This window comes from Protopterus annectens, chromosome 16.part0, assembly GCF_019279795.1.
Source record: "Protopterus annectens isolate FY-2018-M chromosome 16.part0, PAN1.0, whole genome shotgun sequence".
NCBI classification, from domain to species: domain Eukaryota; kingdom Metazoa; phylum Chordata; order Ceratodontiformes; family Protopteridae; genus Protopterus; species Protopterus annectens.
Window position 1 is genome coordinate 124,743,794 of NC_056750.1, and position 27,872 is coordinate 124,771,665.

Sequence of the window (27,872 nt, forward strand, 5' to 3'; positions counted from 1 at the left end):
TCTGACCTTCATAAGGGCTGATAAACTTAAGCGTGTGACTGTCTTTCATATTTCTCCACTAAAAAAAATATTTTTCTTATGTAGTTGTAAGTAGGGCTTTGTATGAACCATTCAGTTATTCTTGGGACCATTTCTTCTCCCACTTGATTTACTTTGAGAACTGCAGTATTAATATCAAACTGTTTCTGGTTTACCATATAACTTTCTGTTAATCTTATTAATGGTTTGTTATATACCAGCCATGTACTCACCTTTATGTTGGGTTATTGCTTTTGAGTAACAGTAATACTTAACATGATAAGTAGTATCAGAGAATGTAGGAAAGCTCAGATGCCTTATGAGGCCTATCACCCCTGTAAAGTCAAGTATTCCTTTGTGCTGCTGTTCCATGAAAGTTTTCCTCATGCTTAGAAAATAATCATATATTTATTGTGACATATATTTATTTTTTGTGTTAGTCTTTTTTTAGTTAGAAGTCCTTTTTCAAGGATTAGAACACAGCTAAATTTCTGTTTAGCCAGAGGCACGTGAATAAAACACATTATTCTGAAAATCTGGAGAATAGATTTACGATCCATTGTCATTAGTAGAGAAGATTGGAGGTCTGTCTCTTAAAGTCAGCCTGGATATCTTCCAATGTCCAAACACCACGATCGTAGTGTACTGTCCTTCCTAAAATGATCTCTGCAGTTCTCTGAATGCATACGTCAGATGTCGGACTCTGTTTCTGCTGTTGTGAAAAAGATGTTAAATATATACGAGTCATTGTTATGTTGTTGTTGTCTTTCGGCTTTTCCCGGTTAGGGGTCACCACAGCGGAACTCCGGTCTGCTAATGATTGGCAGTAGATTTTGACGAATGCCGAGGTGCCAGCTCGACGTTCAACCTTCAGGGAAGACACGCCCATTTACGCATGTCTTTCGAACACCCACCCAACTGCAGGGAGGGCATGCAGACTCCACACAGAAGGCACTCCCCGCACTCCAGCTGAGAATCAAACGGAAGAACCTCTTGCTGTGAGGCAACAACACTACCGCTGCACCACCATGAAATATGAGTCGTTGTATAGTTTATAAATTTTAGTTTGAGAGCAGAAATGAGCATTTAGCATTTCCTAAGTAAAAATGTTGCAGTTTGGAGAAGCAGATTATCTTATGTTTTTGTTTACATCTGTTTTGAATCACACAAAACTTAAGAGAGTGCTGATGTTTATTGCTGAATTACATCACTGTAATATGACTCTTTTTCCACAGTAATGAATCATAGGTGGATGTTTGCCTGTCTGGTGTGACTTCCAGAGCTTTTTGGATGTTCCCAGAGAGTAACTGGATTTCTCCCCTAGCTCAGGACATATTGTAAGATATATAGATAAAAGGGGGAGTAGCTCACACTATTTTCTTTTTTGTCACAAAAAGGAATAGGGTCATTAGTTCATCTGTCTGTTAGTCCCTTCCAGATAATGGTGAGTACCATCAACCTCAAGGCAGGTCAGACTTCTGCTTCTGCTCCTTCCTGCTCACCATTGGGCTGTGGCACCAGTGGCGAAAAAGCAATATTATCAGGCTTATTTTCAGAAGCTGTTTTCACCACAGAAATGTTAAGTCTTATGGAGGTGCATTTAAAGGGGTCACAAAAGAAGTTTTGGAGTCATATAAACGTATGTAGATTTCTTGGGCACAGAGCAACCAAAGCCAATGGTTGTTCCTCTGTATTACTGTCTTTTTGACAATGCCTTTTAAACTTCATCCTAAGAACTGACTCCCAACCTCCATTCCCCCCAAAAAACTGGATAGGTTTTACAAAGTGCAGTACACCTGTAAATTCCTGCATAGAAATCCAATTGCAAATCTAGTAGTGGTATCCCTGGAAGCTGAAAATGGATCCGGGCAGGATTTAGGTGTTAAACATGCCTTAATTATAGTGAGAACAGGTGTAGGATCCAGCCATCCATCCTCACCCTCTTTTCCCATTTTTACACATGGCATTGGGTGAGTATAGGATCATTTTGAGAAAAAAGGTTTGCTAAAGAAATCAATGATAAGGCCCTGAAGGGCATGATTTGTAGACTGAGGTAGACAGCCATTAAGTTCATGATGCAGTAATGCAGTAGGTAATGTTACTGGACAGCTGTTGGATGCCCCCATAAGAATTTGTTGTTTGGTTTCCCTACCCAGGAGATAATTAAGAAACTAAGAAAAATATTAAACCATTCAGGTCACTCAAGCAAATATTTCACCTCACTGTCCTGATTTAGCATAATGAAAGCAGTTTACTTTCCTGATTTTTTCATTGTGCCCGATAGTTTTGCCCTGACCCTTATAAAGTTAGTGGTGTTCAGTTAAGTTTAGATGGATTGCATTTACTGAAAAATGCCGAAGAATTGAATTTTTTTTCTATGGGAGATAACTTCTGGTGCAATTATTCATTGTGCGCCAACAGTGTTTCCATTGTTTTGTGAGATTTCTCTCTTCTTAGAGTTGGTGCAACTGTGGAGTTGATGTATATATAAATTACTAAGGGCATGTCCCCTACATTAGGGAATGTAGGAAGACTGTCCATTGCAAAAAGCACTTAAAGTATACTTTTTTACCCTTCAGTGTTTCATGTATTTTTATTTAACTTGCTGTTAAAATATAGCATTTGGTGTAACTGTAGATTTTGTATCAAAAGTAATTTCTGCTCTTTTTTTAATTAATTATACATATATGCAACTATTTCAGGCATGGGCAATCATGTCTTTCTAGCCTGCCAGTATATCAAAACAGTCATTCCCACAGTAACGGTCCAAGTTGTTCTTAAAAATATCTAAACTAGTGGTTGTTTTAATTTAATGTGATAGTCTTTTCCATGCATCAGCTATTTTCACAGCGAACCAGTTAGTACCTCTCTCATTCCTGTATCATTTCCTGCACAGGTTGTCTGATTTTCTGCTACTCTTTGATAACCCCAAATATTCTCAGAGGTAGCCTCTAAATGCCTTATATACCTCAATAAGGTTGTCTCGTAAATGTCAGTTTGAGACTGTATAAATTCAAATATTTTAATCTTTCACAGTAACTGAAACTTTCATGTCCGTGGATGTCTTTGGTACATTTCCACTGTACTCTTTCCAATTTACTCATGCTAATTTTCTTATAAGGTTTCCATATTATTATTATTCCGTACTCTTGTTTGGGTCTAATGTATCTTACAAGCAGCAATTTCACCATTTCTTATTTCCTAGACTTTAAAATGTTTAATATGGCCTATAGTTGTATAACTATCATTATCCAGTTGGTTGATTTAATCAGAAAAACTCAAAGCTGGATCTACCCATATACTCAGGTCCTCAAATGAATCCACAGTTTCAGTGACTGCGCTGTATTAAATATTCACACTTCAGTGTATGTCTCCCAAATCTGATATGCTTAGTTTTGATGTATTTATCAGCATATTATTCTTCTCACGTAGCCTTTGCCATAACTTGCTGTGAGGGAAATGTTAGTTTGCTTTTGCTTTCTTGTATTTTTATTTATTTTATTTATTTATTTAACATTTGTTAAACGGGAAAGTCCAACATGGAACAAAGCCAATTTTCAATGGAGGCCCAGGGAGAAACGCTCCAGACACATGTCTTTGTAACATGGGAGGAAACCAGCTCACCCAGAGGAAACCCACACGAACGCAGGGAGGACATGCATACTCCATACAGAAGGCACTCCAGCCGCGAATTGAACTGCAGAACATCTTGCTGTGAGGCGACAACGTTACTGCTGCACCACTGCACCGTTATATTATTTTATTGCCTTTTTTCTGTTTTGTATATTGTGACGTGTTTTCTTTATACTGTGTTTTTACTTGTATGCTGGTTTTATTTGCATATTTAAACTAGGAAACAGACTAAAGCTGGTCTGGTTTTTTTTTTTTTCTTCAAAACAGGTTTATTGTTTTAACATATAAGAGAAATATCATAACAATTTTATACAAGTAATTAAAAATAGGTATTATTATAATATTCAACAAAACAACTAAAGTATTTACAAAGACATCCACTACAATCAGATCAATTAATTAAACTAAAATACCATGCTATTGAAATTAAAATTTTTTTAACAAATTTTGTAAATTATCCCATACAATAAATTAAGATGTTTTTCTGTTTGTTCTAGTCCTAATTGTGTTTATTTCCATATGGCACACTATATTCATAACATTTTTAAATTCATTGAACGAAGGAGGTGTATCTGAAATCCAATTTCTAGTTATTATTTTCCTAGCCACTGCTAGAATAGACCATAACAAGGGAAGCTTAACCTTTTAACACTTTGAGGTACAGGTGTGTTGAATAATATAAGAGATTTAGAAATAATGAAATTATCTGTAAAAAGAGCTTGCAAAAATTCATTAATTGACTTCCAGTATTCTTTCAATTTTATACAGTCATAAAACATATGAGCCCAGTCAGCATTAATTTCTACATTACATCTCTTACATAGATTATCTTTATTATTTATTTTATTCATCATCAAAGGTGTATAAAAAGTTCTATGTAAAAATTTCCATGTATAAAGTCTCCAGACAATGGAAGACGTAGTTCTATAAGCAGATTCCAATATATATTGTTTATCTTGTTGATTTGGTGGGTCCCCATTAATAGAAGTGAAATAATTCCAGTATGAATCTACACTGTAAAAAGTTTCTTGTCTGATAACTTTATGTATGTATGAAAGTTTACCTTTATCAGAAACTTTGTTGTAAATTTAATATCAAGTAATCAATCAGTGTTGGAATAGATTCTTTAACAATTATAGACATTAAATCTATTTTATTAATGAGATGTTGTCTAAAGGTCTGAACCTCTAACCAGCAAGTTTCTCTTAGATCAAATTCTTGTTTTAAGAAATCTAGATTTTTAACTTTATTATCAGATATCAACTGATACCAGTACTTTAGATCATTATCTATAGCTAAATGAGTTCCTTCAGAAGTAGATGACAAAAGCATACCCTGAGTATACATTATAGGAAATACAATAAAATTCCATTCCCTATACTTAGGGTGCATGAATATAAAGTTACGATAACTAATAATAATATTTAATGGGTAACAAACCATATGTTTAGGTGTAATAGGTGAAGTACAAAATTCCTTTAGTAACCATAACATGGAGTTATTTACAATGATATTTTTATGTATTAAGGAGATTTCCGTGAAGTGTATACTAATTAGCTCCCAATAATCTTTCCATTTTGTGACATATGACTGATCTATTAATAAAGTAATAACTTTTACAATAGAAGAGATAGTATATAAATTAAAGTCTGGAAAAGAAATACCCCCTTGAGACCAGCTATTAGTATGTTTCTTTAATGCAATCCTAGGTCTATTAGGTGCCCATAAGAAATTTAACATTAGTGTGTTCAGTTTCTTGATAATTATTTTTGTAGGTGGAAGTATTATTGATTGTATTAAGTATAAAATCTTGGGGAATATTATCATTTTAATAATTGTAAGTCTCTCCTCCATAGTAAAAAACATATTATTCCAGGTATTAAAAAGATTTTGTATATTAAGAAAACAGGTATTATAATTATTATATATAATAGATTTAATATCTTTAGATAGTATTATACCTAAATAAGTTATCTGACCTGAATTGGGTACATATTTAGTAAAATCACTAATGGGAATATTTTTTCGTGTATATATAGGTAGTATTTTAGTTTTTCTTCATTGAATATTAAACCAGAAATACTTTTAAAATTCATCATGTTATCAAATAGAGACTGTATAGAAGAATTAGATCCTGCTGATGTAATTAGAACATCATCTGCAAAAAGTTGAATTTTGGATGTTGTATTTTCATCTGTTTCAAAACCCTCTATGTCAGTACTGTTTCTGATCAAATTAGCCCAAGGCTCCATTACTAAAGTGAATAATAGTGGAGAAAGTGGACATCCTTGTTTTGTACCTTTAAGAATGGGTATTTTTTGTGAAACATATGTTCCTACCTTAATATAAGCCAACATTCCTTCGTATAAATGTTCAATTAGATTTACAAATGCATCCGAGAAGTTTGTGCACTTCATTAAGGTAAACAGATAGTCCCAACTTACTGAATCAAATGCTGAACTTATATCAAGACTAATAAGTGTTAAATCTTTCTTTTTCCTATTTGCAAAATCTATTAATGTTAAAGTTCTTCTTATATTATCAAAAGTATTTCTATTTACAATGAAGCCTGTCTGATCTATATCTATAACTCCGTGAATGATTGTCTTCAATCTATCAGCAAAGATATTCATAAACATTTTATAATCAACATTAAGTAATGAGATGGGCCGATATGAAGAACATCTAGTTGGATCTTTATTAGGTTTTAAAATTGGCGAAATAAATGTATATTGCCAAGATGGGGGGGTTATTAACTCAGTTTGGGCCAAAATAAAAACCTTATGTATTAATGAATATGTATTTTTAGAAAGGATTTTATATATCTCTGGTATAATACCATCATTACCCGGTGCTTTGTTTGATTTAAGCTTATTTATTTGTGTAATAACTTCTGTATATGAAATACTCTTGTCCAATAGTTTAATCTGTTGTTTATTAAGCTTTTTATTCATATTTGTGGTTATAAACTCCTTTATTTTATCTTTAGGTTCCATGTTAATATTATTATGGTTAATTTTGTGAAAGTGATTTCTAAATTCATCTAGTATTTCTGGTATACTAGAAACATTCTTCTTTTTCCTTAGAGAAAAGATTTCTTTGATATGGTTTTGTTTATTCAACCTTTTTGTTTTATTTTTAAGTCTATGTAAGTATTTGGGGCTTATTGAATAAGACAAAAACTTGTATTCTCTAAAGTTATTTTAACTTTATGAGTTAAAATTTCTTTGTATTTCTCATTTAGTTTGTTTATTTCTTCAATAACTTTCTTGTCCATAATATTTTCTTTATTATTATGTTTATAATGAGTCTAATTTACTTTGAATATCTAACAATTCCTTATCCCAAGATTTCCTTTTATTATTATACCATCTGATACTTTGTCCATATAGATATGATTTTAAGGCATCCCAAACATAAACAATGGAGACTTCAGGAGTGTTATTTATGTCTAAAAATGTTTTACTTCTGAAAGTATATATTCTTTATAGTCTTTTAGTTGAGTTAAGTATGCTGGTATCCTTTTGATCTGAACATTATGAGTATTTTTTATCATGAATTCAAAACAATTGAATTATGATCAGATATAGGACATGAAATGATTTTGGAATTAATTAAATTTGTTACCATCTGGTTAGAAATAAAGACCCTATCTATTTTTGAATAAGTTTTGTATCTGTTAGAAAAAAGGTGTATGGTAATGATTTTGAATCTATCTGATTATTAATATCATTCAAATGATAAGAATTAGCAAAATCCTTTAAATGTTTTGCATTAGATGTAATTCTTCTCTTTCCTATAGTGGTAGTATCACTTTCATGTAGTATACAATTAAAGTCACCAGCTAAAATAATATCTCCTATAGAGAATGATATGATCTTATCAAGATGATGTTTCACTGTATTTATACCAATTCCAGGTATCCAATATACATTAATTAAAGTGTAAGTCTTCCCATTAATTTGTATTGTAACCATACAAAACATTCCTTTGTCATCCTGATAAGACTTAATGGTTTTAGGAATGGGCATACTTTTATTCCATAAAATAGCCACTCCTCTTTTTTTCTGAGTGTGCTCTGAACTAACCAATACTGTATATTTGTTTGTGGCTAGTTTATCAATATCTTTTTTCAAGAGATGGGTTTCTTGTAGGAAGACGAAGTTGGCCTTATGTAAATTAATGTATCTTATTAGGCTTGCCCTTTTACATGGATTATTCAATCCATTAATGTTTAAAGAAATTCCTTTTAAAGATGTCATTTGGCATTTTTAAAACTTAAGAATCTTATGATCAAAATAACAAATAACAAGATAAGTAATGTTACATCTCCTCCTTTAGGTGTACCTTTAAATATAGCTGTATTTATTGAATCTCTTATGGGATTTCGTATAGGATTCAATTTTGTTTGTAGTGACAATGAATGTACAAAATATATTGTGGATGTCAAAACTATATACAAATAACAATGAACAAGTGAAAATAATGTAAGGATTAAACCTTGCATCCAGCCTGGAGTTGTAAACTCCAACTTAGAGTAGTATTTACCACTCAAGTTAACCCCTACCCTAAGCAGCAGTACGTCAGCTACCACCTTATCAATTTAATACTAGTTATATTTAACTGAAGTTAACAGTTTTCAATTCAATTATCTAGCAAGACAAGACTACACATTTGGTAAAACAGCATCATATAAACTAAAATAAACTTTTTTTTTTTTTTAAAACTGTTCATACTACTATATACAGCCATGTAATATAAAACACTTGTATGCAAATAACATTCAAATAATCTTGATGTTAGAAATCAAGAGGAGAGAAAAATAAGTTCTAACATTCATTTAAATCAAAAACTTTGGCTAATATGATTCAGACATTACATATATTAGGATGCATCTATTTTCTGTCATGTAAATACAGTTAACAGCTTCCAAAAAACCTTGAATTGCTTGTATATGAGCATTTACTCAAACTCATTATTGCCAATAGAATAAAATATTGTATTCATAGAAATTGTTATAAATCATACTTCACAGTTAAGCAGATTCTCAGAAACATTTATATACATATCTACATACACATACATACACACACACACACACATATATATATATATATATATATATATATATATATATATATATATATACACATACATACACATACACACACATTATACATACACATATATATATATATATATATATATATATATATATATATATATACACATGCATACACACACACACACGCACATACACACACACACACAAACATACACACACATACACACAAACACACACACACACACACACACACACACACACATACACACACACACACACATACACACACACACACACATACACACATACACACACACACACACACACACACACACACATATATATATATATATATCTGATCTCACTGAGTTGTATCTTTACTGAGCACCATCTTACATTGCTGTCCCTTCAATAAATCTGTCTGCTTTATACAAAATAATGCACAGCAAACACATTTTAGTAACCAGATTTTACAAACATGCTATACTACTGCTTTAAAATATATCACATGACGATTTCTTCCAGTATAGAGTTATAAAATTATTTATGCTTGTCAATCAGATGAATTAAATGAGTTATAGTAATGTATATGTTTGGGACATAGGTTTTTAACACATATTATTAATCTGCTATTCCTGTATCTGTGATGTGTCAGTGTGATATCTAGGTCAAAGGTGAGACCAGCTGCTTTCAGTTTCTCTGTGAGAATTCTGAGAGTTGAAATTTTTGAAGTAGCTCATGGACACTGTGCATGAGACAGCCCACATCCCAGATTGTCTCTCTTAACATTTTGGCGGGAAACTTATTAAAAACTAGTGACAAACATTCATTTAGCAGTGTAAATGCATCTAAACATGACAAAACCTTCACAATGCATTCTACAGGTTATTACAGACTCTATGTAAGTGAAATCAAGCCCATAATTATTAATAAGTAACAAAACTCAACATTTTTGTCCCAACTCAACTCCTATGCAAATCTTATTATTTACTGTGTCTATATGATCAAAAGCATTTCTATATATTAATAAAGAAAAGAAAAGAGAGTAGAAAGTAAAAGGGTGTAAGGCAGAAATAAAAAAATGTAAGAGAAAGCTATAAGAAGTATATACAATAGAATGTTACTTACTGTTTATATTAATAGAGTTAAAAATAAAACATATTATTTACTATTATTTAGTTCTAATTATTATTGGTTAAAGCATGACAGATTATTTACAAACAAGCATATGCTGTGTAATCAAGAAATTATAATTAGGAATAGCATTTGAAGAACATATAAACTTTTAAAGGAAAAAAAATGTATCAAATTACTGACCTTATTTTTCCTCTTCAGAAAGAGAAACAAGTTAAATCACAGCTTGCCATTAAATCTCCAGATATTTTGACTAGTTATGAAACAAAACATTTCTTTGCACACAGAGAATAACTTTGATTAAATCTTTTTCAAAATATTTGTTGCTTCTTGGAAATGCAGGAACTATATTTAAAAGATTAATAATAAAATAAAATGATGAGAGAGAGAAAAAAACATAGTACAAATCATTTGTTTTTTAGTCTCTTCTTCTTCTCTGAAGTCTTCCACGAAGTTTCAGTTGCCAGTCTCTTTAACGAAGGACTAGCCCATTCCATTTCTTCTATTTTTTCCAAAATCTTATTTTTTTTGATAAACAGTAAAGCAGAGTCTAAGTCATCGAAAATTTTAGGACCATCAGGAAGGAAGATTTTAAGCTTGGCAGGAAACAGAAGGTATGTTTTAAACTGTGCTTTTTAAGCTCCCTTATTAGTGGCAGAAAAACTTTTCTTTTAGCTAATACCATGGAAGAATAGTCATTGTCAAAACGCACAGTTGTTTCATTAATCTTAACAGAAGCTTTAGCCCAAGCAAATTTAAGAACCATCTCTTTATCAAAAGATGATAGAAATCTAACTATAACTGATCTAGGATAGTTTTTGTTAGAGTTAGTATTAGCTATAGATCTATGTGCTCTTCGATACCAAAAGAGAATGCTTCTGGTAAATCTAAAGTTTTAGGGAGCCATGTTGTTAAAAAAGAAGTAATATTGTTACCTTCAATATTTTCTGGCAGTCCAAAAATCCTAATGTTATTGCCTAGATCTATTTTCCAGGTCATCCAGCTTTGTTTGTAAATGTGTATTTTGTTTCAGCAGAAACTCAGTGTTGATTTCCTCTTCTTGTATTCTATTTTCCATGTCATTCACAGCTTCTTCTATGCCTGTCATCTGGATCTTCTGTTGTTGCAGGTCCATATGTAACAAGTCTATTTGTTTTGTAGTTTTTCTATGAAAGTGTCTATTTTAGTATCCATTTTATCCATCTTAGCAGTAAGTTGCTGGACTATAATTATCAGAGACTGAAGTTTTCTTGATGCTGGAGTCTTGAGAATTTGTCTTACTGGAACTCATTTCAGACTGATAAACTGACAGGAAAATTTCCAAAGTAATTTCTGACAGGAATATTATTAAGATTTCCTTTCTTTTTTAGATATAGTTCAAGAACTATATAAAACAAACATATTTAGAAAGAAAATTACTTCAAGAATTAATTTTTTAAGTAATTAATTCCTGTCAATGTAATGAAATTGGTGGAGCTGAAGAAATCTGCTGCTATCCTGTGTTCATCCTTGGGCAGGCCCCCCCCAAAGCTGGTCTGTTTTGACTCACATTGAAATTAAGTTTTCCTACCCTCCCACCCTGGTGCTGGTGTGTTTTTAAACTCAACTGTCTTTCCAGTTGTCTGCCTCTTATGTTAATTTGATCACATATCTCCTTCCATCTCCCCTTTTATTGGCTGTTGAGTAAGCACTAAATTATCTTTTTTGTGAAATCACTCCCCCTTTGACTATTTAAATTTATTTGCCATCCCACTGTATTCCGTAGAGTCAAAATACAAAGTGCCCACCTCTTCCAACCTCTCTTACTATTTTAATATTACTGGCTCTCCACTTCGACAGTTAAAGTTTAGTTAACCCCCTATTTCATATCTAACTGCTTATTGAACACTGCAGCTCTTAGACTATTAGTATTGTATATATTACCTTTAACATCTGCAATATCTGCTCCTAGACCACCAATTATTGAAAAGCCTCCATTCTGCCTCTCAGTAGTCATCTTGGGATTAGTGCTTCTGTTTTGCTCCTGGTGAGAGAAGGAGCACAGGGACATAATTTCCTGGAGACCAGAAAGTCTAATAACCAGCTTGGAATTTGTGCTTGTATTTTGCTGCTGGTGAGAGAGAGAGAGCAAATCGCATTGATTGCTGACTGTTTCTGATTGGGCAGTGAGTGTCTGTGCTTGACGTTACTGATTGGTTTGGTTGCTATTCAAGGCATCTACCAGGAAAAGGCTACAACACATCTACAGACCCTTTCATCATCTAAGACAAGACTGTTGATCACCAAACAGGCTGTGTCCTGCTTCTTATCTTGGGATTGGTGCTATTGTTTTGCTTCTGGTGAGCAACGAAGCAAAGGAGCATTGTATCCCAGCAGAGTGAAGCTGTGGTGAGACCAACACTAGTAGTACCTCGGCAGTAGCCATTCATGTGACTCCCCTTTTTTCATCATTCTTAACAAGTTAATTCTTTGTTTTCAGTAAGTACTGCTTGATTTGTTTCTAACTTCAGAATGTCTGCCTAAATACTTCATCCATAAACCATCAAGTTTTACCTATTCGTTCCACTCAAGTGTTTGGCAGTGCTCTGCATAGACACAGACATCTTGAATGACATTTTTCCTGTAAAAGCACAATTGAAATTTCACCAAAACCTAGTTGCACACAGGGCAACTACTTTGCAGTGACAAGTACTGCCCCCTCCTGAGATTGCTGTATATTCTCACTGCATTTGATCAATAAAAAAGGGTCTGGTGCTATGGATATGAATTTTCCCACTATTTCTGTTATCAGATTGGTGGATATGGGCATCTTGAGGCAATGTAGAAATTGCCTCGTGTGTACTGACAACCAGTTAATTCTCAAACAAACTGACTTGCTATGTGAAAAAATGTCACTGGAGGCAAAACTTTCACATAATAGTACTCCTAACATCAATAAGGTTGTCAGTAATATACAAACTACACCCATCACACACAATTCAAAGAAGACATATAAACGTACATATTTTGAGGCACTTAAATGTAACTTTCTTAAACCCCAAAGACCTCCCAGACAAAGTACACATAACAGATATCCCCAAATGCACTCTTTCAAAACAACACCCACATCAATGCATAAAGCCACATTTCTTGGAGCCTTTACTTCTAAGCCCATAAGGCAAGCCACCGCACAATCCAACATTTTAGTCATTGGGGGGGGGCATTATCTGAGAAAAGACGGTCCAAGGCACTTGGTCCCCGATAGAGGCCAATCTGCATACCAACATCCTGGAGCTGAGAGCGGTGCTACTAGCATTGCAAGTATTTCACTCTGCCATCCCTCAAGGGACAATTGCAATTCAGTCAGACAACATGTTCATAGTCTGGTACATAAGCAAGAAGGAAGAACCAGATCCTGTCTCCTGTGTCGAGAAACTCTCCAAGTATGGCAATGGGCCATTACTTCCAAAAGCTTTCTGCTAGCAATGCACATCCCGGGCATTCTATTGCCTCACAAGTAGCGAAGATGATCTTTCGTCACTGGGGCCAGCCTTGCTGAGACCTTTTTGCATCACCCCAAAACAACAACTACTTTGCCCTAATTTTCCCCTCAGGGGGAGTCCCGAGAGACATTATTCTGCTGAATTGGCCCCTGGGTCTTCTGTATGCATTTCCCTTTGATCCCTCTTTTTCTCAAGAAAGCAGCCAGGTTGAGAAGCAAAGTAACCCTCATTGCACCCTTTTGATCTAGACAAATTTGGTTTCCTTTCCTTTGTCTTCATCTACTTCACCATCCATGGATTCTGGTCCCAGTTCCAGACCTTCTGTCTCACACTCAGGGACTGCTGTATCCCGGTCTTCAAAGTCTCAAGCTAATTGCTGGGTTCCTCCAGTTCATTTAGTCACCAGGCATAATAATAATCCATCCCTGGTATGAAAAATTTTGCTGGCATCTCATAAACCATCCACCAGGAAATCTCGACCTCAGTAAATGGAAGAGATTCTCAATCTGGGCTTGTGATAATGGCCTTGACCCTTTTTGAGCCCCTGTGGAAAACGTTTTAGAATTTTTAGGCAATCATTTTGATAGAGGTGTTCAGCTTCTACTGTTAAGGTAATTCTGCCATCATCTCTAATTTTCATAATGGTTTCGGAGATCTACTCTTAATTTCTCACAGACTATGAAAGGTTTTCCTCAAGGAAACTATTCGTTTAAAGCCTCCAGTTAGATCCTCTGCCCCCTTGGGACCGGACTGTTATTTTGCATTCACTGGTATTTTACCCCCTTTGAACCATCAGCTACTTCTGGCTTAAAATTCCACTCTTGGAAAATGCTTCATCTTATAGCTGTAACCTCTGCAAGAAGAGTATCCGAATTGCAAGCCTTATGTTCAAAGCCCCCTTATGTAATTTTTCATAAGGATAGAGTTACACTCTGGACCAATCCATCCTTTCTTCCAATGATGGTCTCAGAGTCTAGCACTAATCATGCTATAGACTTACCCATCTTCTTTCCAAATTTTTCCAACAAAGGCGAATATTGCTTACACTTGTTGGATGTTCACAGACAGTTACGCATTGACCTCAACAGAACTAAATAATTCTGGAAATCAGAACAATTGTCTTCTTCTCTGGCACAATCTTATGTGTCTGTATGCATACCTTGCCAGAATGGCTAAGAGGTTGTGTTACTTTCATTTATAACAGAAACTAAAACTACCCATGCCAGTGAAAGCTCATTCCACCAGATCGATGGCTACTTCAGCTGTTTTACATTCGAAGGCTTCCATGAATGAAATATGCACAGCAGCAACATGGGCTACTCCATATACTGGTCAAAACAATGTTTATCAATAGAGGGTATGGCGAACAGATGTTAGAAGACATTATTAATGAAGTGCTAAGTAAGCGAAAAACACATTATCCAGCTTTGTTGAATGTTAACACCCTTAACAACGCTACAGTTCCAATTATTGGATCAAACAGAACTATTACTAATGAGAATTTGGTTTGCTCTTTAGATATGAGTATAGACAGTATTAGAATAAAAAGCTTACTTGAGAAAAATTGGAAGATTATACAGGGTAATTCTGACATTTGCAAAGTTTTAGGTAACAAACCCAATTTTGTTTTTAGAAACACCTTTAACACTAAAAAAGCATTGGAGACTAACAATAAATGGTTAGAGCCTAATAAGACCATCAAAAAGGGTATGTTTCCCTGTCTCGAATGCAAAATGTGCAGGTACATTTCTTCAGGGCCAGTTATAGTTATTGACACCATACTTTTGAAGTACCAGAATATGTAAACTGTTGCACTAAAGGTGTTATTTATATTAGTTTCTGTAGTACTTGTCCCGCTTTTTTATGTGGGAATGACCACTAGATGTCTCAAAACACGTATTCGTGAACACATGTATAGTAGCAAATGTCACGATGAGACAAATGCTTTGTTTAAGCATTCTTTAGTTTGTCAGAATTTTAAGAAATTTTTGTTCACAGTTATTGAAGTATGTAAACCAGATGGGAGGGGGGGTGATTTTAAAAACTACGTAGAACAAAGGGAAACATTGTGGCAAATCAGATTAAGATCTGATAAATTTCCAGGGTTAAACGATGCCATTAACATCAAATGTTTCTTGAAAAAACGTAAGTTATGTATTGATAAAGCTACCGAAAGAATGCTATTTAATTGAAATATTTTTAATTATCTTTTTAATTGCATAATTGATTGCAGCATTTGCTATATAAAGTGGATTCTTTGACTAATTGTGTATTCTGATGAAGTCTTCTGACGAAAGCGGCTATTAAAACATTATTACGCTATTTCCTGCAAGGTGCAAGTGCTTTTTTCCTCAACCAAGGTTTTTGTTGGTTTTGGCTACTCCATATACCTTTATTACTCATTACAAATTGGATTTGGTCTCCAGAGAAAGAGCCACCTTTGGTTCAATGGTTCTCAGGAATATCCTTCCATAGGGCTACCCAGGATCTAAAGTAGCTGGGGACTGTGTCCCATCAGTCAAGAATAGATGAGGATTGACAACATCAGATGAAGACGTTAAATCTTACCCTAAAGTTCCATATGTGTTGTCCGATATTCATCCATTCTTGACATACCACCTTCTTCCCCCTCCTGTGGATTCCTGGTGGAGCGATATTTTGTCCTGGGTCTTCTGTTAGGATACTCCTTGGACATGGCTTCTTCATTGTGGTTTAACTTCCATCTGTTTTTCTCTATACGTCTGCAAACTTGATCTGAGGTAATGTCGAGAGGGGCATTGTGGGTAGACCATTAGCTCGAGAGTTTTTTGGCTGGCACGAGCTATATAACTGCTGGATCATTCAAAGGATCAGAATCGTAAAGCATCAGTCAAGAATAGATGAAGATCGACAACACACATGGAACGTTATGGTAAGACATAACTTATTTTTTTGGGAGTGTAATGAACTGGCAGATTTCACAAATTCTCTGCAGAGTACACTGTCGGAAGAATTTTCTAAACAAATAGCTTTAAGTAAGGATGTGATTTTTTGAGTTGGGACCCTGGATCTGAATTGTATACAGATAATAAGACCTTACTAAGTTTAATGTTGTTGGTTGTCAAAAAGGCAATTATTAGAAAATGGAAATCAAAGTCTACACCAGCTATATTTGAACTTTTGAATGTTATAAAAGAGAGAGAGAGAGATAAAAGAATTGGAAGAGGAATCTTTAGAAAAGGGAAGGAGCAAATTACATAGAAATATATCAAAACTGTGGGAGCAATGCATGCAGAATAATGTTTAGGAGTAGGAGGAGTGAGTTTAAGGTCAGGCAGGAATTCAGCAATATATGTAATGTTGGACTGATAATTACTAAAGATGTGTGATGCATAATGTATGCAAATGGAAAAAAAAATGATATGATGCAGTTTTTATTCATTCTTCAACTAATGGTTCAGATCCAATCCTCAGATCCAACTCGACTGTAACAGTAGCTCTTGGCCACCAAAAAACTCTCGAGTTCCTTCCCTCTCCATAATGCACCAACCCTTAACATAAATCAGATCTCATTTGCTGCTTTCACGTCTAGCTGTGGTCGCCTACAGCTCTCTAGTTGTAGAATGGGAGATAAGTTTAAATCTTTAATATTCTTGCAAAAAAGAAAATCATCTGTTTGTTTACTTTGTCCTTAATTTTCTGCTATAATTTTTTTTCATATTGTTGGTATGCCCATCTTCAAGTTACCATTCTTGGTATAATGTTCTACCTCTTCTCAAAATACAAAGTTGTTCTGTTGTTAAATTACCTTTCTCTTCATTCTCAGGATGTCTGAAAAAGGTCCTTTGGGATTTAAAAAATGTGAGAAATATAAGCACAAATTGCCCTTATCTAATGCCCTTTCTCTCTGTGTTTACTGTTTGGACCTGGACCACTTACAGGTAAACTGCAGTATGTGTAAAAATATTAATCCTCATGCTTTAGCTAACAGGAAAAACAAGTCAGTTTTGAAAGGTATGTTAACAACTTCTTTTTCTGAAACCATTACCTGGGGCTCAATCCACCAAACAAAATAACTAGACTCTTCAAAAACAGTCTAAGCCTTTCAGATCATTCACTTCATCTTCTTCAGTTGAAGAAGAAACATAGATCTTATCCGAAGGTCGTTATAATCCGACCTTCATCAGATCCAACAAAATCTTCATCGGATTCAATTGCCTCTGATCTGAAGCCATTACCTAGGACTGCATACCGTCTTTATTTGGACCCACTCTTAAGTCTCCTTCTCTGGCTTCTTCTCATTCTTCCGGGAGTTTGACTGAAACAGATGTGGAAAGAATATTGAGGAGATTTCTCTCTGAGGAAATTCAGATGGAAGTTCTTCTTGCTCCTACCTCTTCAGGTCAGGAAGCCCATTCTTCTACTACTCCATAAAATACAGCTTCTTCTTTAGTCCAGCCTGTTGTTTTAGAGACCTTGGATCTGAGCCTCCCCGGACTGTCTGGTTCAAATCTAAAGAAACCCCACTTCTTCAGATCCAACTTTCTCTGAGTGCACTGGCTGTAATGTCCTCAGAGCCGGATGACTCTGAACCAAAGCATCCTTGTTGGATCAGAGTGATTGGAGTTGACTCCAAGGTTTTTGGCGCTGTCTTTTCACATTGGATAGTTTGGCACCAACTTCCACTTTGGGCAAGTTGCCTTCTAGGCAGAGGGAGGCAATGAGGCAGAAACCTGGTTTCTCGGCTCCATTGTCTGCCTTCTACCCAGAGCAATATGTCTTTGAAATAGTGAAGAGCGTGTTCTCTGCTCCAGCAGCTCAGATGGATCCTACCCAGTCATATCTTCCTTCTACTTCTCAGATGTCTTTGCACCTTGAACCGCATCACTCTATGCCAAAGGGACAGCCAGCTCTAAGTCTCCAGACTACCCAGCAGGGCTTTACAATCTCTTCCAATACTTGTCCATCGCATTCTACAGACGATGTTCCTAGGAAGAAAAGGTGCAAGAGGATACACTTAGACTCCCCTCAGGAGTCAGTCACTGAGGGTAATGATTTTCATGAAGGAGAGGGGTCACCAAAATCACCACCCGATGGAGATCCTTAAACAGAGGGGGTTGGTTCTCCCAAAATCCTTCTCCAGGGGAATCAGTATTTCTGGATGCCTTTGAAGCTGGCCTGTCTACCTCCTGGTTTACTCCACCTGCCGATGAGCTTATTGACTTGGTCTCTATTCAGGCATGGAAGGAACCTAACTCGGTTGAGACAATCCTCAAAAGACCTGATCGGATTCTGGCTCCACCAGTAGGAAAGGAATTCTAGAGTAAGAGAGTACCTGTAAATGCCATGGTCATGGCGGCAGCCATGAAGAGGGAACTTGCTGAACAGAGTTCCTCTTTTAATTCTGCTAACAGGAAGTCTAGGGTGTTGGACAGATTTGGGAAGTGTGTTTATGCTTCAGTGACTTTTTCATCTCATGTTGCTGAATTATCAGACACACTTTACAAGACTTCAAAGTGTTTTGATAAAAGAACTATCATAGTATCTTTATTGAACTGACAATGCTGAGGGCTCAGTCTTCAGTAGCTTCTTAGTTGACTACCCTACAAGCTTATCTCTAGCTTGTCCAATGTTTATCTTGCATGCAGCTGAACGTGCCTCAAGGGCTGCAGGCTTGGATATTTACATTAGGAGACATGCCTGGATGTGGTTGTGTGATTTTGCAGACCACTTCAAGTCTTCATTCATCAATCCTCCTTTTGACAGCACCTCTTTGTTTGACCTCACAGTTAAGGAGGTGTGGGAAAGATGGAAAGACCCTCTCTGCAGTGGACATATGTTTTTCGACCCCTCAAAGAACCTTCTCTAGGAATCAACAGGGAGGTTGAAAAATGTGGTTCAAAAAGTCCCAGGGTTCTTTCCAAGATACATGTGGAGATAGTTCCCCCACAGGCATAGGAGTGATCTGCAATGGACAGTGATGCCTCTGTGGCATAAGAGGTCTGCAAAACCAGGGATCTAGAGATTCTTTTTCTGACAGACCCTATCAGCACTCCTGAAAGGTGGCCCAACTGTCTACATCTGGAAACAGTTTGGGGGATGTTATCCCTGCATCAGAGTACCTGGCTAGATATAGCAAAAGACAGTTGGAGGCAGAGGATTATTTCCAGAGGCTATATAATTCCCTTTTCCCTTTCACCTCCACCTACACTCAAAATTCCAGATGTTCCACCCATTCAAAGAAAAGAAGTAGCACTAGAGATACAAAAACTGCTAGAAAAAAAGTGATATCCAGGAGGTCCCACCAGACCAGATAGAATCCAGAATTTACTCAAGATTCATTTAGTGCCAAAGAAAACAGGGGACTGGAGATCGATTCTGGATCTGAGTGAATTGTTCAAAGTAGTTCAACACTCAAAGTTTCAGATGGTCATAGTTCAGTCCATTCTGCCTTTCTTGAAGTATGACTGGACGTGCTCAATAGATTTTTCAGGATGCATACTGTCATATAAAAATGAATAAACAAACCAGAAGACAATCTTCGCTTTCAGCTGGGAGCCAGTTATTACCAGTTCAGAGTACTGCCCTTTGACCTCACCACAACCCCCAGAGTGTTCACCAAATGCATGGCAATAGTAGGAGCTCACTTGAGACTACAGGGATTCCGAGTGTTTCCATATTTAGAAGACTGGCTCATTACCTCCCTGTCCAGGTATCTACTAATAAAAGGACGCAATCATGTACTCCAGACTTGTTTCCATCTCAGAATAAATTACGACAAGTCTCATTCAGAACGGACTCAAAAATTAGAATTCATAGGAGTAGTGTTCAACACAGTTTCAGTGACAGCTTCTGTACCTCTGTCAGGTTCCAGGTCAGGAAAACAATTTGCAATACCAAAATCTGCAAGCCTTAGGGTTAATGTCAGTGGCCATAATTTTAGTTCCTTTAGCAAGGTTTCACTTGAGAATTTTACAATGGATGCTAGTAACACAATGGTCGATACTTTATCAACCCATGTCAGCACACTTGGGTATGCAAAAGATACCTTTGGTGGTGGATTTGGTCACACCAGGTTCTACAAGGCCGTCTTTTTATTCTCCCTCAGCCTAAGGCTGTAGTGACCATGGACACTTCCCAGATTAGGTGGGGGGCACTTCCTGGGGAAAACAGTCCAAGGCATTTGGTCCCCCGAAGAGACCAGCACTCATATCAGTGTTCTGGAGATGAGAGCAGTCTTAAGACTCACTCTCTCTCCCTTTCAAGACCATTGCTATCCAGACAGACAACATGTGAGTAGTTATTGCATCAGCAAACAAGGGAGAACTGGGTCTTATTCCTTGTGTCAAAGCCCTCAGAGTGTGGCAATGGTTGATCTCTTCCAACCACTTTCAGGCAGCGGTGCATATTCCAGGGAAGTCTAACGTGATAGCAGATGAACTTAGCAGTTCCATTTTACTACCTCACGAGTGGTCTCTCAACAAGAAAGTGACAGATATGATTTTCAGTAAATGGGGCCAGCCTTGTTGAGATCTTTTTTTGCATCTCACCTAAACAGCAAGTGCAGTAGCTTTTTTGCCCCGATCCCCCCCATGAGGAATCATCGAGGGATGCTGTACTCCACGATTGATCTTCCAGTCTCCTGTATGCCTACCTCCAAGTCCCTTAATTCCCAAATTCCTACAGAAAGCTGCCTGGTTGAAGAGCAAAGACATCCTCATTGTACTGTACTGACCTTTGCAGATTTGGTTCCACTTCCTTCGGCCTCACCTACTGTACCCGCCTGGACTCTGGATCCAGTTCCAGACCTTCTATCTCATCCTACAGGCATGGCTCATCCAGCTATCTCAAATCACAAGCTAACAGCATGGTTTTTCCAATTCCTTTGATAGCCAGACAACCAATGCTCTCTTCCTCTATCTATTGCATACTTTCATCTACCCATAAAGCTTCTACCAGAAAACTCTACAGGCGTAAATAGAAAAGGTTAATTTTTGTGGGCACATCAAAAACACATCGACCCCTTCTCAGTCCCAATGCAAGCTGTTCTGGAATTTCTTTGTGACTGTTTTTAAAGAAGGAGCTAGCTCATCAGCCTTTACAGTTCAGTTAGCAGCAGTCTTGAGAATTTTTTGCTGGCTTCATGTAAGTTGTGTAAAGCCTTCTTGAGAGGCACCCTCCAGCTAAGACCTCCTTATAAAGATCCTGCTCCACTATGGGATCTAAATTTAGTACTGCAGAGCTTAATTCATTCTCCCTTTGAGCCAGCAGCTAAATGTGATCTTAAATTCCTGACCTGGAAAACTATCTTTCTAATGGCCATTACTTCTGCTAGAAGGATTTCAAAATTTCAGGCATTGACTCTAAACCTCCCCACTTGCTTTTTCATAAAGATAGAGTAATGTTACTTACCAACACTTCTTTCCTTCCTAAGCTGTTGTCAGAATCCAGTATCAACCAGTCCATTAGTTTGCCATTTTTTTCCCTAAATTTGCAAACAAAGGTGAATATGTTACATTTATTGGATGTGCATAGACAGTTATATTTTTACTTACATAGAACAAAAGAAATTAGGAAGACAGATCAGCTATTTGTGTGACTGCAACTTGGACCAATCCTCGTACCTTTATCACTCATTATAAACTGAATCTGGTCTCAAGGTGAAGAGCAGCCTTTGACTCAACTGTGCTCAAGAATATCTTTCCTTAGACTCCACTCAGTTTTTTATGTAGCTGTGGAATCTGTCCCATTAGTTGAGGAATTAATGAAAATTGGCAACATCTGACAAAGAAGTTTAGACAAAGAAGTTATGTACTCACCATAACATTCCCTCTGTGTTGTCCATCATCTTCCTCAACTCCCCACCCACCAACCCCCATCCTTTTTTCACAATGGACTTCTGGAAGAACGAAAGGTATTAAAGACACCACTCTCCTTCATGTTGCAGCAACATGGGCTAAACATCATACCTTTATTACTCATTACAAAGTGGATTTAGCCTCCAGGAACAGGGCCTCCTTTGTGTCCACTGTTCTGAAGAATATTCTCCTTTGAGCCGAAGAATATTCTCCTTTGAGCCACCTAAGAAAAATGGTGCTAGGGACGCTGTCCCAGCCAGTATAGAATGAAGTCGAAATAGGACAACATCACATAAAGAAGTTATGTCCTCACCATAACATTCCATGTGTGTTGTCCATCTCACTTTTATTCTTACATCCCACCCTCTATCCCCCAACTGTTCGCTCATGGAGGACCGAGCAGTTGTGATTGGAATATAATGTTCTCTGACTCTCTTCATTGGTCTGTTACATATGTAAATAGTTTTTCTTTAACATTAGGTTTAATATCTGCAAACTAGATTTGGGTAATCTTCCCTAAGCATGATGGGATAGGGCTACAGCTACAAGCCGGTGGAAGTCTTTGAGGTTTTGTATAAGCCAAGTTGGAACCGATGATCGGTTCTGAACCCAACCAGTATAGAATGAAGGCAAGATGGACAACACACATGGAACGTTATGGTGAGTACATAACTTTTTTTTTCAAGCCACTTATTTCTTTATTAGAGTGACTGGGAATGGGTTTGTCAACTACTATATATGATTATAGAATTTGCTAGTTGCTTCTATAAGTCACAGCAGTCCCCAACCCGGACCCTCATCATACTAATTAAGAAATAACTAGTTATGAAAAAGCAGTCCCCAACTCCAGCCCCGATCATTCTAATAAATAAATAATTTAAAAAATGAATGCATTGCTTTTGTTGAAATGTACCTGATGTCCTGCCAGTATATATAAGATTACCTGAAAAAGGAAAAATATCCCACAGGACTGGGAGCATCCACTCTTAAGGATATCACAAGTAAGTGCTGAAAATGGTCACTATGGGTATCTGATCTCTAGCGCTTAACTCAGATTCATTCATTCCTCAATTATCTACTTTATCCTAATTCATTTCATACCATAAAGTGTATACAGGAGAATTTAAAAAATATTCATTTTCTTTTTCTCCACACAGCTACAACTTTTGAGGGCCCCCCCCATAGCTGAAGGTTTTGTGGGTGCCTAACACATCTGTACAACACAAGTGTCTCAAAGAGGTTGTGTCAGCAAATTACTTCATAGTAATTCTGTGTAGCTGCACATTCACAGCCTATTCCATCTGTTCCATGAGATAGATTCCTATGATTCTGCCTTGATGTCTTGAACTATTTTATCAAAACAATATCAAGATATTGACACTACAAACACATATTCACCCATTGATGTGGTTTGACTTTATTGTAATGATGTATATGCAGCGTAGTTACTTGCAGGTTGTCATTCACAAGCGGTGTTCATAAATGTCATTATCTGGTCATCTGCCTTTTTAAAGGCATCTATCTTCAGAGATTGCATCTTACTCTTACACAAATGTTGCATTGCTAATAAGATGTGCATATCTCAAAAATAATCTACTCTGTCTTCTTCCCATGCAAAGAGGTTTAAGGATGCAGTCCTGTATTTTTTATACTGGACTTGTTCCTGTGCATCTCATCACAGAACATGCTGACAACAAGGACATTTCTGAAGGCTATATGCTACTACATGTCTTCCTCTAGCCTCATAAACCCTTGTGTAGAACCGCACAGTGGTGCCTCAGGAACACGTTGAATCAGAGGTTTTCATCCTTTGAAGCACGTCATCTTTCATTATAATAACCACCTTTATGAAAGAATTCCCCTGGCAGCACAACCAAATTGCTGACTGGGAAGGACTGCCTTTTCTTTCTCCTTTTCCAAACCAGAAATATGTAGCAGACTCTTCAACTTGTATACAGGGTTCTGATCTCCAGAACCTCAGAGTGCAAGCCTTTGGCTTCTCACTGTAGAAGCAGCAGCATGTCAGACTCAGACTCAGAGATGCTGGCTAGCCAGCTTGCATTGGCAATTTTCAAGTCAGCCACATTATAGGGTATTCTTAAATTTGTCATGCTCAGCACAATACTAATATGGTGCATAACCAAAGAAGAAGGCACAAATCTGTATGCTCTTTGCAAGCTGTAACCATAATAATCTGAAAAAAGGAGAAAAGCAATTTAAATGGACTTGTCATTCTCAGACATTCTCATTCCAGATCTGCAAAACTGCCTCACAAGTACTTTGAGACACCTTCTTCATTGGGATTAATATATCTGTTTTGGAAAGCACTGTTCTTGGAACTGTTATCTGGGCTAGAAGGATTTCTAAGTTACAGGCTGTAATGAGCACCTCTAGGAATACTCACAACAGTAGTCTGTCACTAAGGGAAACACTCTTGCAGTATCACAAATATCTTCCCATTACCATTCCTCAGTGTGAGACAGCTGTGTTATATTACTTACCCTTTGTAAATTGTATGTAACGATTATTGTGCTTATAGCATTTTGTGTAGGTGGCAGTGATGTTTATTTATTTATTTATTTAAAATTTGTTTACAGGGAATGTCTGACTGGGACACATCCCATTTTCAGTGGAGGCCTAGGGAGAAACACTCCAGACGCATGTCTTTGGAATGTGGGAGGAAACCGGAGGAAACATATGTGAATTCAGGGAGGACATGCAGACACCACACAGAAGGCACCTCAGCTGGGAATCAAACTGGAGAACCTCTTGCTGTAGGGCGACAATGCTAACTGCTGCACCATAGAGCCACCCGACTGTGTCAAACTGAAGTTTGACTGTGTCTTGTAGTTTCTGACTAGAAGAAATGGACAGTTCAGGGGGTGTTAGTGTTTTAAGGGCACATCTCAGTTGAAACCTGAGGAGCAGCATTGCAAGTCAGACTTCTTTCACGGGAGGACAGTCAAAACACTGATTGTTGGAAGAAATTGTCTGACAGTGTCTGATGAGAGTGAACAGAAATCTTTTGATGTTATGTTGTCCATATCTCGCCTTCGTTCTTGCTGTTTGGGTTCGGAGCTGACCTTCGGCTCTGACTCGGCCATATACTATAGCTTGAGAGCTTTTACTGGCTCGAGTCTAGCCCCTACCCAGCATGCCTGCTGGTGGTAGTTACCCAGATCTCATTTGTCTCTTGTAGCGTCGAGATTGCGGATACTGGCTCAGGCTAAGTGTTTTTCTGTTTGTTGTATTTTTGAAGAAAAATGTTCTTACTTATCTAACTTGTATTAGTAGTTGTCCTTTGTTTTTCTACTTGCGTTTGTGGACTAACCATTTTTCTCTCTGGACTTTTCTCCTCTTCTAAACCCATTTAGCTTAGAGGGTTCTTTGCTTTTCTTGCCTTCTTTTAAGTTTTAAAGAGTTGCCATTTAAGTTAGAACCTCTCCTTAGGTGGGGAGTTCACTGTTTAACTTCGAGGCTCTCCCCCCTTTCTCTTCTTTCCTGTCTGTGATAAAAAGGGAGGGGGGGATTTTTTGTCTGTTATTGGCTAGTTATCTTGTTGGTAGTGTTTTTTCTTTGTCTAGCTTAGATAGTGCTGTTTGACATTATGTCAAAAGATACTGCCAAGGAATTGAAACCTTTGGGTTTCAAAAAGTGCGATTTGTGCTGTCAAAAGATGTCCCTTACGGACGGGCACACGAGTTGCATGTGTTGTTCAGGACCTGTTCACCTGCAGGATTCGTGTTCTGTTTGCCATGCATTTAGTTCACGAGTCCTGCAGGAAAGAAAGAACAAACTAATCTTAAGAGGTTTACTGAAGGGCCCATTTGATGCTGCTGTTGAGGGGACTCAGCCAGCAGTAAAACTGGAAAAATCCAAGCCTTCATCTTCTTTGGCTCCTAGTTATGATACGTCTAAAGAGAAGGGCGAGCTACTAGCTAAGTCGGACCAGACTGGCTGTTCCGACAAAACACTCTCACCTACAGCTCCATCTGCTGTTTCGGGGCCAATAAGGTCTCACAAGCGATCCAGGTCTCCTGCCTTGGACCCAGTGCTGTCTGCTTCACAGTCTCCTTTATTGCAGTCTGTGGCAGGCAGTCACCGGTCTTCAACCCAGCATCAGATCTTTTGATGCATCAGTCGGGGGCTCTCCATCCTTACACTCAAACTCTCAAGCTCACAGCTTGGCTTCTCCACTTCCAGTCTTAGCCAGACTTCCCGATGTTTCTCCGGCAGTTCAACACATTTTGATTTCCTCCCATAAACCCACTACTAGGAACTTTATGCTAGTAAATGGAAGAGGTTCTCTTGTTGGGCAGGCAAAAATCAGGTCAATCCCTTTACTGCTCCCATTTCAAAGATTCTTGAATTTCTTGCTGAAACCTTTGAGTGAGGAGCAGCTGCAGCTGCTATCTGGGTTCAGTTAGCTACCATTTCTGATTTCCATATGGGAGAAATGGGGTCCAATATCATGTCTCATAGGCTATGCAAGGCATTCCTAAGGGGTACTGCTTTTAAGACCTCCAGTAAGAGAACCCCCCCCCCCCCCAAGATCTAAATTTAGTTTTAGGCGCTCTGATTCTTCCCCTTTGAATCATCTGCTTCTTGTCCGCTCAAATTTCTGACTTGGAAGACCCTTTTCTTGGTTGCAATTACCTCAGCTAGAAGGGTTTCAGAATTATAGGTCTTATCTATTCGTCCCCCATACTGGTTTTTCCATAAAGATCAGGTTTCTGTCAGAACCAACCCCTCTTTCTTACCCAAGGTATGTTCTGACTACAATTTGAATCAATCCATAGAGCTTTCTGTTTTCTTCACCAATCATGGTAACAAGGCAGAGAGTATAAGCTTCATCAATTGGACGTTCATAGACAGTTACTTTTCTATTTACACAGGACCAAGGACATTAGAAAGTCTGACCAATTGTTCATATCCTTTGCGGAAAATAAAAAAAGGTTGTGCAGTCTCAAAGGTGACTTTATCTGAGTGGCTTTCAGACACTATAAAGCATGGCTACGATTTGCGTAAACACAAACTTCAAGTAAAAATTAAGGGACACTCAACAAGGGCCTTGGCTACCTCTATTGCTTTTCAAGCCAGACTGCCTTTGGATTCGATCTGTCCGGCAGCTATGTTGGCTAATCCTCATACCTTTATCACTCATTACAAAGTAGATGTGGCTTCCCGGAACAGGGCATCCTTTGGTTCCATGGTCCTGAAGAGTTTTTTCCAGTGAGCCACCCAAGAAACAGGTGCTGGAGACACTATCCCAAACCTCAAGAATGAAGGCGAGATATGGACAACATAACATAAAGAAGTTATGTACTCACCTTAACGTTCCATGTTTGTTGTCCTTGATCTCGGCTTCCTTCTTGCATCCCACCCTCCTTCCCCTTTCCTGGAGGATCGGGAGGAACCCCTTCTTTTTATTGGTTATACTGGCTGGGTTTCCTTTTTACCATACCTTTTGGTTAGTCCTAGTCTCCTCCTCTTACTCTTGCGGATGGGTTACACCTTTATATGTAGATGTCATCTGATATGTAAATAGAGTAAATCTCTTTTCTATTTGTATGGCCTAGTACTGGGTTATCACAAATGAGGTATGGGTAACTACCACTAGGCATGCTGGAATAGGGGCTAGCCTTGAGTCAGTAAACACTCTTGAGCTATAGTATACGGCCAAGGAGGAGCCGAAGGTCGGCT

At 37.3% G+C, this 27,872-nt stretch overlaps 1 protein-coding gene across 1 annotated transcript in view; it reads left to right on the forward strand.

The window, feature by feature from the left end:
* The window catches only part of TEP1 (telomerase associated protein 1), a 2,704,809-nt gene that overhangs the window by 737,086 nt on the left and 1,939,851 nt on the right, over nucleotides 1–27,872 (forward strand). The gene's annotated exons all lie outside the window — the stretch shown is intronic.